Here is a 12819-nt window from a genome sequence, read left to right as displayed (position 1 = left end):
ATCACCTGTTTAACATACTTTAATCTAGAGTTATTAGTCCTAGAAATTTAATGTGATATTATCTCTCTGCTTAAAATCTATGGTCCTGGTTGCCTACAGTTTCAACATCAAATTTAGCATAAGAATGTGATTTCCATTGAAACAGCTTCTGCTTTCATCCCATACCAGGCACGAGGAATAGGTGAACCCAGCACAGCTTTGATTTCTTCAGTAAATAATCCTGTCATACCAAAACATTAACAAGCAAGGTAGAAGTTACCTACAATATCATAGGAGAGGCAGAGGTCATTCACCATATGGCAAACAGCTCAACAAATCCTCATCACAATTTTCATTCTCCTCTAGTCTTTTTTCCAGCTACATGACTACTTATGGGATTTTTTTTTTACCCCTCCGTCATGAAGGTCCTAAATCTTCCCACTGTCTCTCTTTTCTACCTATAACTCTCTCTACCCATTCCCTTTCTAGTAGGTCTTATAAGAGACCAGATATATCAAACATGCATAGCCACACTCATCACCTCATTCGAGAAAATAATGAAGACCCTTTAATTGCTGGTTCCACTCTCCTCAGAACACAGTGAGGGATCATAAATTGCGTTTTCCCCTGATACAACTTACATACAAGACCTTTGTGGCTGGCTCATTTCTACTTTTTAAAATTTTATCTCTAGTTTGTCCCTTCATGCTTCCTTTTACTCTCCAATCATGCTGACCTCTGCACCATGCCTTGAACACATTTTGGTTTTTTCCTGTCTCTGGGGCCTTTATAGAGACTACAGCCTCTGCCCAGAACCATTCTTCTGCCTCTGCACATCAAGATCCCATAAACTGTTGAAGATCTAGCTCAAATATGTTCTTTACTGTAGAGTCTTACTTACCCTTATTCCACTGCCCCGTCTTCACAGAATTCATTGTTCTTCTGTGTTCTTGTAGAATTCTGTACACACCTCTATTAGAATACTTATTACATTGTTTAATATGTTATTCAGGTATCTAATTCCCCAGAATAGAGACCTTGCCATCTTTGATTTCTTAGTGTAGTACCTAATGTGTAGTAATGCAGAAAATACGGTTTCTCGGTAAATATTTGTTGATGCAAGAAAAACTGCCCTGAGAGTTGAAAAGCTGGAGACAGGAAGGCTCTCAGTGCATGACCAAAGGTTTAGTAACTAGTCTGGAAAGCAGAACACTCCCTTAAGGGAAGCCTTCAGGATAACTTTAATTCTTTCCCCCAAAGTGCTATCAGTGAAGGAAAAAAATACATTTTTGGAGCAATTTTAGTATGCTAGTTTCCAACAGGTTCTTAAGTTACACTTTCTGTGAAGAGAAAACTGAAGGGGAGAGGAGATTGAGTGATGGGAGAATACTGAGCCAGAAGCTAAGGACATTCCAGAAATGTTATGAGAGTTAAAATGTGACTTTTCCCCTCACTTCCTGGGTTAACATGCATTTAATGTAGCTTGACCTATTGAACTCATCTCGGGTTTCCCTGTGGAAGCTGTCTCTTTCAGGCCAAATTATCTGTCTAATGTAGCAGATAGAGAAATAATCATTTATCCCTACCAGTTCAATGAATGTTTGTGAATTAATAAAATAATCCAGGACCTAAGTTTTCTAGAGCAATTGGACAGTAACAAACACCACCATGAATCATTGCATGGAGGCGCACTTTGAATGTATAGTCAATAACTCAGCTTTCTTTCTTATCCTTTTGGCCTTGGTGCTGAAGCTGACCAGAGATAGGTGAGTAAAATCATATCTCATCAGATCCTGCAGAGCAATTAAGGTATATCCTCCAGAGAATCAGGAGGTAGAGACGCAGACAAGATATAAAGAAGCTTCTTATCTTACACTGACTGGAATAGTAATTGTGAGAATGTTACTTAAGGTAGATCTAGCTGCTATATACAAATAAATCTCCAAATCTTAACAGTTTAATACAAAAGCATATTTTTTCCTCATGTTAGGCAGTTCACCTCCAAATGATGATTGAGGGATGATGATTTCCTGGTTTTCTTTCAATGGTTTCTCCCATCCTGTGACTCTGGAAAATTCAACATAGGACTCCCAAGATTGCCCTGGGGGTTGTCTCCATCCCAGGGAGTGAGAAAGGGAAGAGAGCACAGAGAATCTGTGAAGGTTTTTATGGGCCAAGTCTAGAAGGGATGCATATTACTTCTGTGTCCATTCCTTTGGCAAGAAGGCTATCACAAGACCATGCCTAACCCCAAGGAAAGCTAGAAATGTAGTCAGGCTATTGTAAGGAGAAGGAAACAGGTGTGGCAGACAATTCCATAATTCATGGGTAAAATAAACATGGTTGAAAAAGAGAATAAGAAAAATCTACAGTCAATCCTCCTTTTTCATGGATTCTATATTTATGAGTTTGCACACTTGCTAAAATTTATTTGTAACTCAAAAATTAAATCTCTCAGTGTTTTCACAGTCATTTGTGGACATATATGGAGCGGCAAAAAATTTGAGTCACTCGATTGTGCACATTCCCAGCCAAACTTGCATAAGGTGATGCTCTGCCTTCTTGTTTCTGCTCTTATACCATAAACAAGTGTCCTTTTCACAATCTATTTAGTACCACATTTTCTGCATTTTGTTGGTGATTTCACTGTTTAAAATGGCCACCAAGCGTAGTTTTGAAGTGCTATACAGTGTCCCGAAGCACAGGAAGGCCGTGATGTGCCTTACAGAGAAAATACATGTGTTAGGTAAGCTTCGTTTAGGCACGAGTTACAGTGCTGTTGGCTGTGAGTTCATTGTTAATGAATCAACAGTATGTATTAAATATGATATCTTTAAAGAGAAACTCACATAAAACAAGACTGTATATTGATTGGTTGACAAAAATGTGACCAGAGGCTCACAAGAACCTAACCCTCTATTTCCCCTAGGAGAAATGGTTCAGTATTTGTTAATTCAGTGTTCAGTATAATTTTAACTTTCTTTCCCATTCATATTTTTTTGGTTTACATATTGTGTCCGTCACTGCCTGTTACCTATCCCCAAAAGACATTCGCTACTTCCCCCTGACCTTGTGTTTTTGTATACTAACAAAATCCTGATTTTGTTCAGAGGTCAGGCACAGTAACTTGATCTCAGGTAATGTCATCCCAGCACCCAGGATAGATTTCACTTAGCGCACAGTTCTAGCTGATAAAATATAAGGGGTGTGTTTTACACTGCCTTCCATTTTTTCCTGCCTCCCATATGGTATGAGGATGTGATGCTTTGAGGTGCTCCAGCTGTCTTGCAACCATGAAATAAAGGCCAAGAGAATTTCCCAAATGTTAACATAATTGAGCTGCTAAATCTGTGACAGCAACCCTCTACTTCCGTACTTCTTATTTGTGCAGAAAATAAATCCCTATTTTTTAAACTATTGTCTATTATGTTTTTTCATACTTACAGAAGTGCTGATAGCCAAAAGTATTGCTACTTATTCACATAATATTTAATCTATTCAACAAATACTTGCATTTACCATATGCAACCACTGTTAAAATAGTGGATATCCAGCAATGAACAAAGCAGATATATTCATGTTTGCATGAAGCTTATATTCAATGGGAAAACACAACCAAAACAAAAAAAAAAAGGAATAAATTTATAGGTGCAACTATCAGCCGGTTTGGGAAGAAACATAGAAGATCCTTGGTAAGTTCACAATTCAATCCCCACTTGTGGGAGCAGAAGAATGTGGGATACTAGAGAGCTCCCTATTGGTTGGGAGCATACAGAAGGCCACGAACATCAGTCAGCATGTTACTTGGAGTGAATGAAAAGCCATGTTTAATAAGGAAGTCCACTAAGTGGAGACAGTTAAAAGAGCTTCCTTGTAACTGAGGATCCCAGAAGAGGAAGCCACTAATTCATGAAGGGGTAAGAGTAAGGAGTTGAACTGAGTTTTAAAGAGTAAATAGGAGTTCACCAAGCACAGGAAGGAATGAAGAGCTTTTCAGAGAGAACAGGATATGGAAAGACATAGAGTTGTAACAGAACATGCGGTGATCAATGAGCACTTGTGTGTGGCTAAAGCCACAGGTAAGCAGTGGAAAGAAATGATGCTGGAACGTTAGATTGAGACACATGTTAAAACACTTTGTATATCATATCCAGGGTTTTAAATTTATCCAGTAAGCTGGTGGATTCCAAATTTATTTTAAAGGAGTGGGATACATTTTTAAAACAAAAATTCTTATCTAGAATACTAATAAATATAAGTATTTTTAAATTTTCATTCATCTCAAATTTTTTTTTTTTTTTTTTTTGCTGAGGAATATTTGCCCTGAGCTAACATCTGTTGCCAATCCTCCTCTTTTTGCTTGAGGAAGATTCACCCTGAGTTAATATCTGCTGCCAATCTTCCTCTCTTTTTGCTTGAGGAAGATTCGCCTGAGCTAACATCTGCACAAATCTTCCTCTATTTCGTATGTGGGTTGCCACCACAGCGTGCCACTGATGAGTGGTGTAGGTCCACACCCGGGTACCGAACCTGGGCCACCGAAGCGGAGTGCACTGAACTCAACCACTAGGCCACAGGGCTGGCCCCCATCTCAAAGTATTTTTTAATTTCCATTGTGATTTCTACTTTGACCCATTGGTTATTGAGTGTGTTGTTTAATTTGCACATATTTGTGAATTCCCAAAATTTCTTTCTGCTACTGATTTCTAATTTCATCCCATTGTGGTTGGAGAACATACTTTGCATGATTTCAATCCTTTTAAATTTATTGAGGCATATTTTATGGACTAGTGTGTGGTTTATCCTAGAGAATGTTCCATGTGCACTCAAAAAGAATGTTTATTCTGCTGTTGTTGAGTGGAATATTCAATAGGTATCTGTTAAGTCTTGTTGGTATACATTGTTGTTCAAGTCTTCTATTTCCTTGATGGTTATTTATCTAGTTGTTCTATCCATTACTGAAAGTTAGGTATTGAAACACCCATTTATTGAATTTTCTGCTTTATTCTTCAATTCTTTCCATTTTTGCTTCACATATTTTAGAGTTCTGTTGTACATATATGATGCATATTGGATCATATATGTTTATAAATGTTATCTAATCCTGAATAATTGACCCCCTCTTATCATTACAAAATGTTCCCTTCTCTCTCTAGTAACATTTTTTATTTTAAATTCTAACATTAGTGTATACACTCCAGATTTCTTATGGTTCCTGTTTGCATGGTATATTTTTTCCCATCCATTTGCTTTCAGCCTATTCGTATCTTTTAATCTAAAGTGTCTCCTGTAGACAGCATATAATCGGATCTTGTTTGTTTATCCAGTCTGACTATGCATTTTTATTGGAGTATTTTATCCATTCACATTTAATGCTATTATTGATATAGTTGCATTTACGTCTGACAGTTTATTTTTGTTTTTTACGTCTGATATCGTTTTTCTCTGTTTCTCCTTTACTGCTTTCCTTGCATTAAATGAATGTTTCTTTTCTTTTTTTTTTTTAAAGACCGTCTTTTCTTTTTTTTTTTTAATTTTATTTATTTATTTTTTCCCCCAAAGCCCCAGTAGATAGTTGTATGTCACAGCTGCACATCCTTCTAGTTGCTGTACGTGGGACGTGGCCTCAGCATGGCTGGAGAAGCGGTGCGTCAGTGCGTGCCCGGGATCCGAACCCAGGCCACCAGCAGCGGAGCGCGCGCCCTTAACCACTAAGCCACGGGACCGGCACTAAATGAATGTTTCTAGTATAACGTTTTAATTCCTTTAATTATTGTTTTACATATTTTCATGTTTTTATGAGTTTTTTGGGGGGGATTCCTCTAAGACTTGCAAATACATCTTAACTTATCAGAATGTACTTCAGATTTATAGTAACTTAATTCCAGTGGCATATATCAACATCATTTATATATAGCTCTATTCCCTTTTCCCTTTTTGGTGCTATTATTGTTATATATATTTTATCCATATATGTTACAACCCCTACAGTCCATTCTTACAATTATTACTTTGTCTAAGTATGTCCATCAGAGAAGCCGAGAAAAGAAAGGAGAGAGAGTATATATTTATAGAGTTTGTTATGTTAACCTTTTCATTTACCGTTTGTGTTTTTCTTCATTTGTTCCTATGAATTTAAGTTACTATCTGATATTCTTTCCTTATTCTTATATAGCTTTGCTCCCACCTACCTCCTCTTTGCTGTTATTGCCAAAAATTATATTTCTGTATGTTATAGACTCAACAATATACATATTAGTTTATAAAGTTGCCTTTTTTTTTTTTTTTGGTGAGGAAAATCAGCCCTGAGCTAACATCTGTTGCCAATCCTCCTCTTTTTTTACTGAGGAAAACTAGCCCTGGTCTAACATCCATGCCCATCTTCCTCCACTTTATATGGAACGCCATCACATCATGGCTTGACAAGTGGTGCATCAGTGTGCACCCAGGACATGAACCCCGGGCCGCCACAGCGGAGTGCATGCACTTAACCACTACGCCACTGGGTCGGCCCAAAAGTTGCTTTTTAAATTAGTTAAAAAGGGGAAAACTATGCATTCATACTTTCTTTTATAGTTACAGTATTACCTTTACCAGTGCTCTTTGTTTTTCCATATGCAATCAAATTACCATGTAGGGTAACTTTCTTTCAGCCTGAGGAACTTTCTTTAGTATTTCCTGTATAATGGATCTCCTAACATCAAATTCTCTCAGTTTTTGTTTATCTGGGAATGTCTTTATTTTGCTTTCATTTTTGAAAGATCATTTTGCTGCATGTAAAATTCTGGGTTGACTTTTTCTTCTTTCTACACATTTAATACAGTAATGCATCACTTAACAATAGCGATACATTCTGAGAAATGTGTTGTTAGGTGATGTCACTGTTGTACGAACATCATAAAGTGTACTTACACAAACCTGGCTGATGTAGCCTACTACACACCTAGGCTATACGGTATAGCCACCTGCTCCTAGGCTACAAACCTGTACAGCATGTTACTGTACAGAATACTGTAGGGACTTGTAACACAATGGTATTTGTGTATCTGGACATATCTGAACATAGAAAAGGTCCGGTAAAAGTACAGTATAAAAGATAAAAAATGGTACACCTATATAGGGTGCTTACCACGAATGGCACTTACAGGACTGGAAGTTGTTCTGGGTGAGTCAGTGAGTAATGTGAAGGCCTAGAACATTACTGTACACTACTGTAGACTTTATAAGCTCTTTATATACACTTAGGCTACACTACATTTATATAAAAAAATTTTCTTTCTTCAATCATAAATTAACCTTAGCTTACTTTAACTATTTTACTTTATAAACTTTTTAATTTTTTAATTTTTGTACTTTTTACTCCAATATTCTCATTTTGTTCTTTTGTCAAAGTTATATCTCTTTATTGATATTCTCTATTTAATAAGACATTGTTGTCATAACTTCCTTGCCTTCTTTAAGAATGATTTCCTTTAGTTCTTTGAAAATATTTATAATGGTTGCCTTGAAGTCTTTAAGTCCAACATCTGAGCCCTCTCATAGGATATTTCTCTTGCCTGCATTTTTTCCTGGGTATGGATCACACTTTCCTGTTTTTTTGAATGTCTCAATTTTTTGTTGACGGTTGACATTTTAGGGAATATATTGTAACAGGGATTCTTTATGTTGTTCTTTTCTTGTTTAGGGACTTGGCCAAACTATTTCAGTGAAGTCCATTTACCTTGCAGTGTGAAACTTCTGATGACACGCCTCAGAATGCACAGCCTTGGGCATATGCGGTCACCCTGGGATGACAGTGAATTTAGAGGGCTCTCTTTAATTATCTCTTTCCCTTATCTCTATTGTTAAGCTGTCTGCCTCATAATGATATCACAGCCAGCTATTAGGCTCCACTACTTTCAGGCAGATTGATCTATTCTTTTCAATAATGCCCTAGGACATAAATTGCTCTACAGTCAAATCCAATTACATTTGGGGAAGGGTAGTTTTTGAAATCAGTCTAAGGTTTTTTCTGACCCAGGAAGGTTCTTAGCTCCTTTTTCCCTAGTTGTCTCTGATAAACTAGTTGGCCTAAGGTTTAGTTTCTTGCTTTTGTAGAACTACCAACCTCCTCTTAACTGCTTACCATCAAAATCCCCATTGTTTTCAACAGTGCTCTTAGGCTTAAACTTCCCCATACTCTGTTTCAAATAAAGTCAGTTCCTTGGGGAGAGCTTCAGAGCTCTGTGTTCTCATGGACTCTCTCTCTCACTGGGTAAAATCTCTGAGCCACTGCTGCAAGTGCTTTATTTTACTGGTGTGTTAGTTTCCTGGGATTGCCACAACAAAGTACCACAAACTGGGGGAACAACAGAAATTTAATGCCTCAGAGTTCTGAAGATCAGAAGTCTGAAATCAAGGTGTCATTAGGGCCGTGTTACCTCTGAAGGTTCTAGGGAAAGATCTATTTCAGATTTATCTCCTAGCTTCTGGTTGTTCCTTAGCTTGTGGCAACGTTAAGTCTCATCTTTACATGGCATTTGCCTTGTGTGCCTATGTCTCTTCATATGGCATTCTTTTTATAAGGACACCAGTCATATTGGATTAGGGCCCACCCTAATACCTCATCTTAACTTAATTACATCTGCAAAAACCCTATTTCCAATAAGGTTACATTCATAGATACCAGAGGTTAGGACTTCAACATATCTTTTGGGGGGATGCAAAACCGATAAAACAGGGGAACTTAGAGAATGCAGTCTGTAGGGATCAGCATCTCAGGGCACAAAGCAACAAGAGAAAGGTAGAGAATGGACTTGGGGAGGTTGATGCAAATGGAGACTAACCAGTCTAAACCCCTTCCCAAAGGTAGCTGACTAATGGCAAGCACTGGAACTGGAAAAGTAAAGTCCAAAGGTAATAATGTGGCTATGTGTCTTTAAAGCTGTATAGAACATGGGTCACCATGACCAGTGCCCTCAAATTTCCCTTTCCTTTGGCAAGTGTTACCTCCCTAGCAGAGCTGTATCATAGCCTGTTGTCACAAGCCATCCTAATCACTAAATAAAAATTTACTCATTTATTACCCTTGTTCTGAATTCATCTTTAGCAAACATTATAATTTAGCTATTCATATAGCTTTTCTATAGGGAAAAAATATGCTGATCACCTTATTAGGATTTTCTGGTCTAAAAAAGTGGTTCTTATTCCTATTATAAGTAGGCATTTTCTGTGCTGGTCTATTTAAAATATTGATTCTCCTGGGTGTGAAGAGCTGAGGACCATATTGACTCATTAATCAGATTCACACCCTGCAGGTTACTGCCAGAGCAGCCAACTGGCCTACCAAAATGACAACTCTGCCCCCTTTTTACAATTATAATAATTAGATGTTGCATGAGTACTCAATAGAGAATTAAATTGTATTGCATACTTACTATGTGCAATGGAATATGTGGCTCTCATTCAATTCTCATAGTAATCCTGTAAGGTATCCCCATTTTACATCTAAGGAAACTGAAGCAGAGAGAGGACAACTTCAGTGTCCCCTAGCTAGTAAGTTGTAGAACTGGGATTTGAATTCTGGTCTTAATGACTCCAGAGCCTGTACTATTTCCCTTACAACATGCTGCTTTTCTGACTATTGAGCTCATAGACCAATGACCAAAGGACGTTCATGGTAATTCAATTTAATAGATCTTTAATTAGCACCTAATTATATTTTATGTCTTGCTAGGCGTTGTGGAGAACATGAAAGAATTTGCCAAACATAACTCGTTGTTTCTGGAAGCTTTTAATCTAATTTAACAAAAAAGAATTAAATAATAATGTAAGATAGCTCATAATTAAGGCCCAGAATAACATTTATGAATTATAAATGCTACTGTAAGTCAGAAATCAGTAAGAATTAATATAGATATGGATGGCTTTGGGGAGGTTGAATAGGTTATACAGAGGGATGTTTTAGGCAAGAGATCTAGCATTAGTGAGCATGTTTGGGTGGGAATGAGGGTAACATATTTAGGGATAGAGAGAAGACAGTGCTATGTAGAGCAGAGGGGAAGTGGAATGAAAGAAAACAGTGGGCCAATGAGTAGTCATGGAAGACCTCAGACCTCAAACATCTGATTAATATGTCTGGACTTGGTTTTTCAGGCATTGTAGAAATACTGAAGAGTATTGTACAATAGTGATTTTTTAAAAAATGATTTACTGAAAATTATTCTGTCAGGGTATGTGGAAAGCCAGAAGTCAAAGATAGGGGTTCATTTCTTTGGGCGAGAGATGCCAGTCAAGAGTTAACAATATGCATTCCCCAGCTAGGGCAGTGCTGTAGACACCTCGAGAGCAGCGCTTGCCACGAGTAGCCTTTCTGCTTCCACTTATGAGTAGGAAATATTCTCCCTCTGGCCACTTTCTAGATCTATGACACTAACCTGTACAAGCCACAGTGAGGGTGGTAGAGAGTTTACAGATGTGTTCAAGGGCATATGTTCAAGGATTTTATCCCTTTTAGGCAAGCAGTTTGTTTAGTGAGTTTTGGCATGGCCCCCTTGTGAAAAGCCAGGCTCTCTTTAGTACTTAAAGCATTCTGGAGGAAAGATGTTATGCAAATTGAATTGATGCTATTTATGACTGCTTTGGTTTTCTTCTAAGTGTCTGGAATGTCTGCTCAGAGATTACCAACTTGAGATTTCAAAAGGCATGCCCAAGAGACCTTGCCACAAGTGGCAGCTCTATCAACATCCAGTTGTGAAAAACAGAACAGGATTCTGTGACTATTAAGAGAGCTAGTGCTATTTATATCACATAAAAAGGTGGCCCAGGGTCATCACTCTCACACCAGCCTTGGTAAATTCATCTCGACATGTGGTTTTCTTTATTTGTTGATGAAATGTCTCCTTCAGTGACACTCACCAGGAAAGGATAAAGTTCAAACTCTTAAACTTGTATTCAATCCTCTTGAATACAAGATTGTATTCAGTCCTCTACCAACCCTTCTTTTGATTTCTTTTTACTACTTACCTACAAGAACCCCTGCTCTGATCAAATAGTCCTACTCACTATTGCCCAAACAAACTTTTTACTTTCTCAACAGTATGTTTTGGTGCCCCCATCTAAACTATCTCCTCTACTTCCCCTCTTCACCCTTCCTATCTCTCTATTTAAATCCTACATATCCTTTAAGAGGCAGTATAAATTCTGTTCCTCCATGAGGACAGCTCATAGAGACTGTGGATATTCTACTGTTTATTCTCGCGGATGGTATACTCAATATAGATTCTGTTTTGCATTTTTTAAACTATTTTAAGATTTGAAACTCCTAAAGGGCAGGAACTGACTCTATAACTGCGCACAGCCAAGAGCCCTGTGTAATTAGGAACTGAAAAGTTAATGCTTTTAACAATACTGATGATATGAAGATGAATAGAGTAGTGCACTAGAGAGAATACTTGATTGTTTACTCCCAGAAATTTGTTATATAATTTATAAGAAAAAATTGTGTTTATCCAGGTTCCCCTGTATAATTTGTATAAATGTGTAAAGCTTATGACTGTTACTAGGGCGCCTCATCACGGGTGGCTAATGTGGTAGTGGGAGAGTCAAGCTAGGTTAGGTTAGCTGACTGAGATCCTCAGACTAAACTATTATGATCTTTCTCCTGGCCATAGAAAAATGAGCTTCTCCAAGTAAATATCATTTTTCCACAAGTTCCCAGCCTTTCTGGAAAGCTGGAGGTGGGGGGTAGCTAGCAATGTGTTCCTGTTTTTCTGCCTGATATTGTAGTTTTTGCAGGATATTATAATCTATCTCAACAACAGTGCCAGTACCATGATTGCTATTATAGAACTCTTCTTGGTGATCCAGATTTCTTTCAGCAGGAGTAGCAGATGCTCTCACTGTCACCAAGGGTGATAAGCAAGAGTTACATATGCTGACATAAGGCCAGTAAAAACTAGAAACTTCTGTCAGTCATTGTCTTAATCATCAACAGTAACTTAAATGCATATTCAACCTTCCCTTATTTCTTACCTTTTCCCCCCTCATACCCCATTTTTAGGTTTCCTCAAAAAATGGCCATATGAGTAAGACTGTATGACTCAGAATTACACTATGCACAAAAAGAAGTGGGCTGCTACCATTTTTATGAATTCTTCTGGGTGAAACAGGCTTGGCATATAAGTGTCTTCTCAGTTGATGTTGTAACTGGTTTATAGGGGGTGCTGCTTCTAAGACTGAAATTCTTACCATCTGTTCCCTGTGGTCCACACAGGGAACATAATAATATGTTAATATTGTTAAGATAATATTATAAAGATAATAAAATCAGTGCCTTAATGAAAGAAACATAACATATCTAGAAGACCTGAAGTTTGATCTAAAGCCAGATGCCATATGGTTCCATCTCTATCAACTAATTTGCTACAAGGTAGATAGAATGCTTTTCTTTTTGATTTTTTTTTTTATGTTGTGTTCTCTGTTGTGGTACTATGCCATAAGGATGGTAGAAATACATGTACCATTCAACTCTAAACCACCAGGGAGGTTTGGTACTTAGTTTTGGAAAAGACTTATCAAACAGTCACCACCAACTCATCATGTGCTATGAAGCATCAGGCAATGTAAAAGGAAAACACTTGAAGAGGTTAGACTATACATAAATATTTGTAGCCTGCTGGGGTGTTTTCCCAATTGTAAAAACATTAGAGAAAAGACGAAGAAAATGTGCACCATTTGCTTAGAGAAAGAATGCTTTGTATTCTATGCCAATGTCTCTTTCTTCCTTTACTTTCTTACTTTTTTTTAGCATTAGGAATTAAAAATATTTCGTGCAGCCTTACGTAGAATATAATACAGTGA

General features: G+C 37.5%; 1 protein-coding gene across 3 annotated transcripts in view; it reads left to right on the top strand.

Moving 5' to 3' along the window:
- LOC147914599 (uncharacterized) overlaps window positions 1-12819 on the top strand; it is a 130354-nt gene that overhangs the window by 112348 nt on the left and 5187 nt on the right. The gene's annotated exons all lie outside the window — the stretch shown is intronic.

This window comes from Ceratotherium simum, chromosome 18, assembly GCF_057802395.1.
Source record: "Ceratotherium simum simum isolate JZ-2026a chromosome 18, ASM5780239v1, whole genome shotgun sequence".
Taxonomy (NCBI): domain Eukaryota; kingdom Metazoa; phylum Chordata; class Mammalia; order Perissodactyla; family Rhinocerotidae; genus Ceratotherium; species Ceratotherium simum.
The sequence above is the reverse complement of the archived record's forward strand: the minus strand, read 5'-3'. Positions and strand labels throughout refer to the sequence as shown.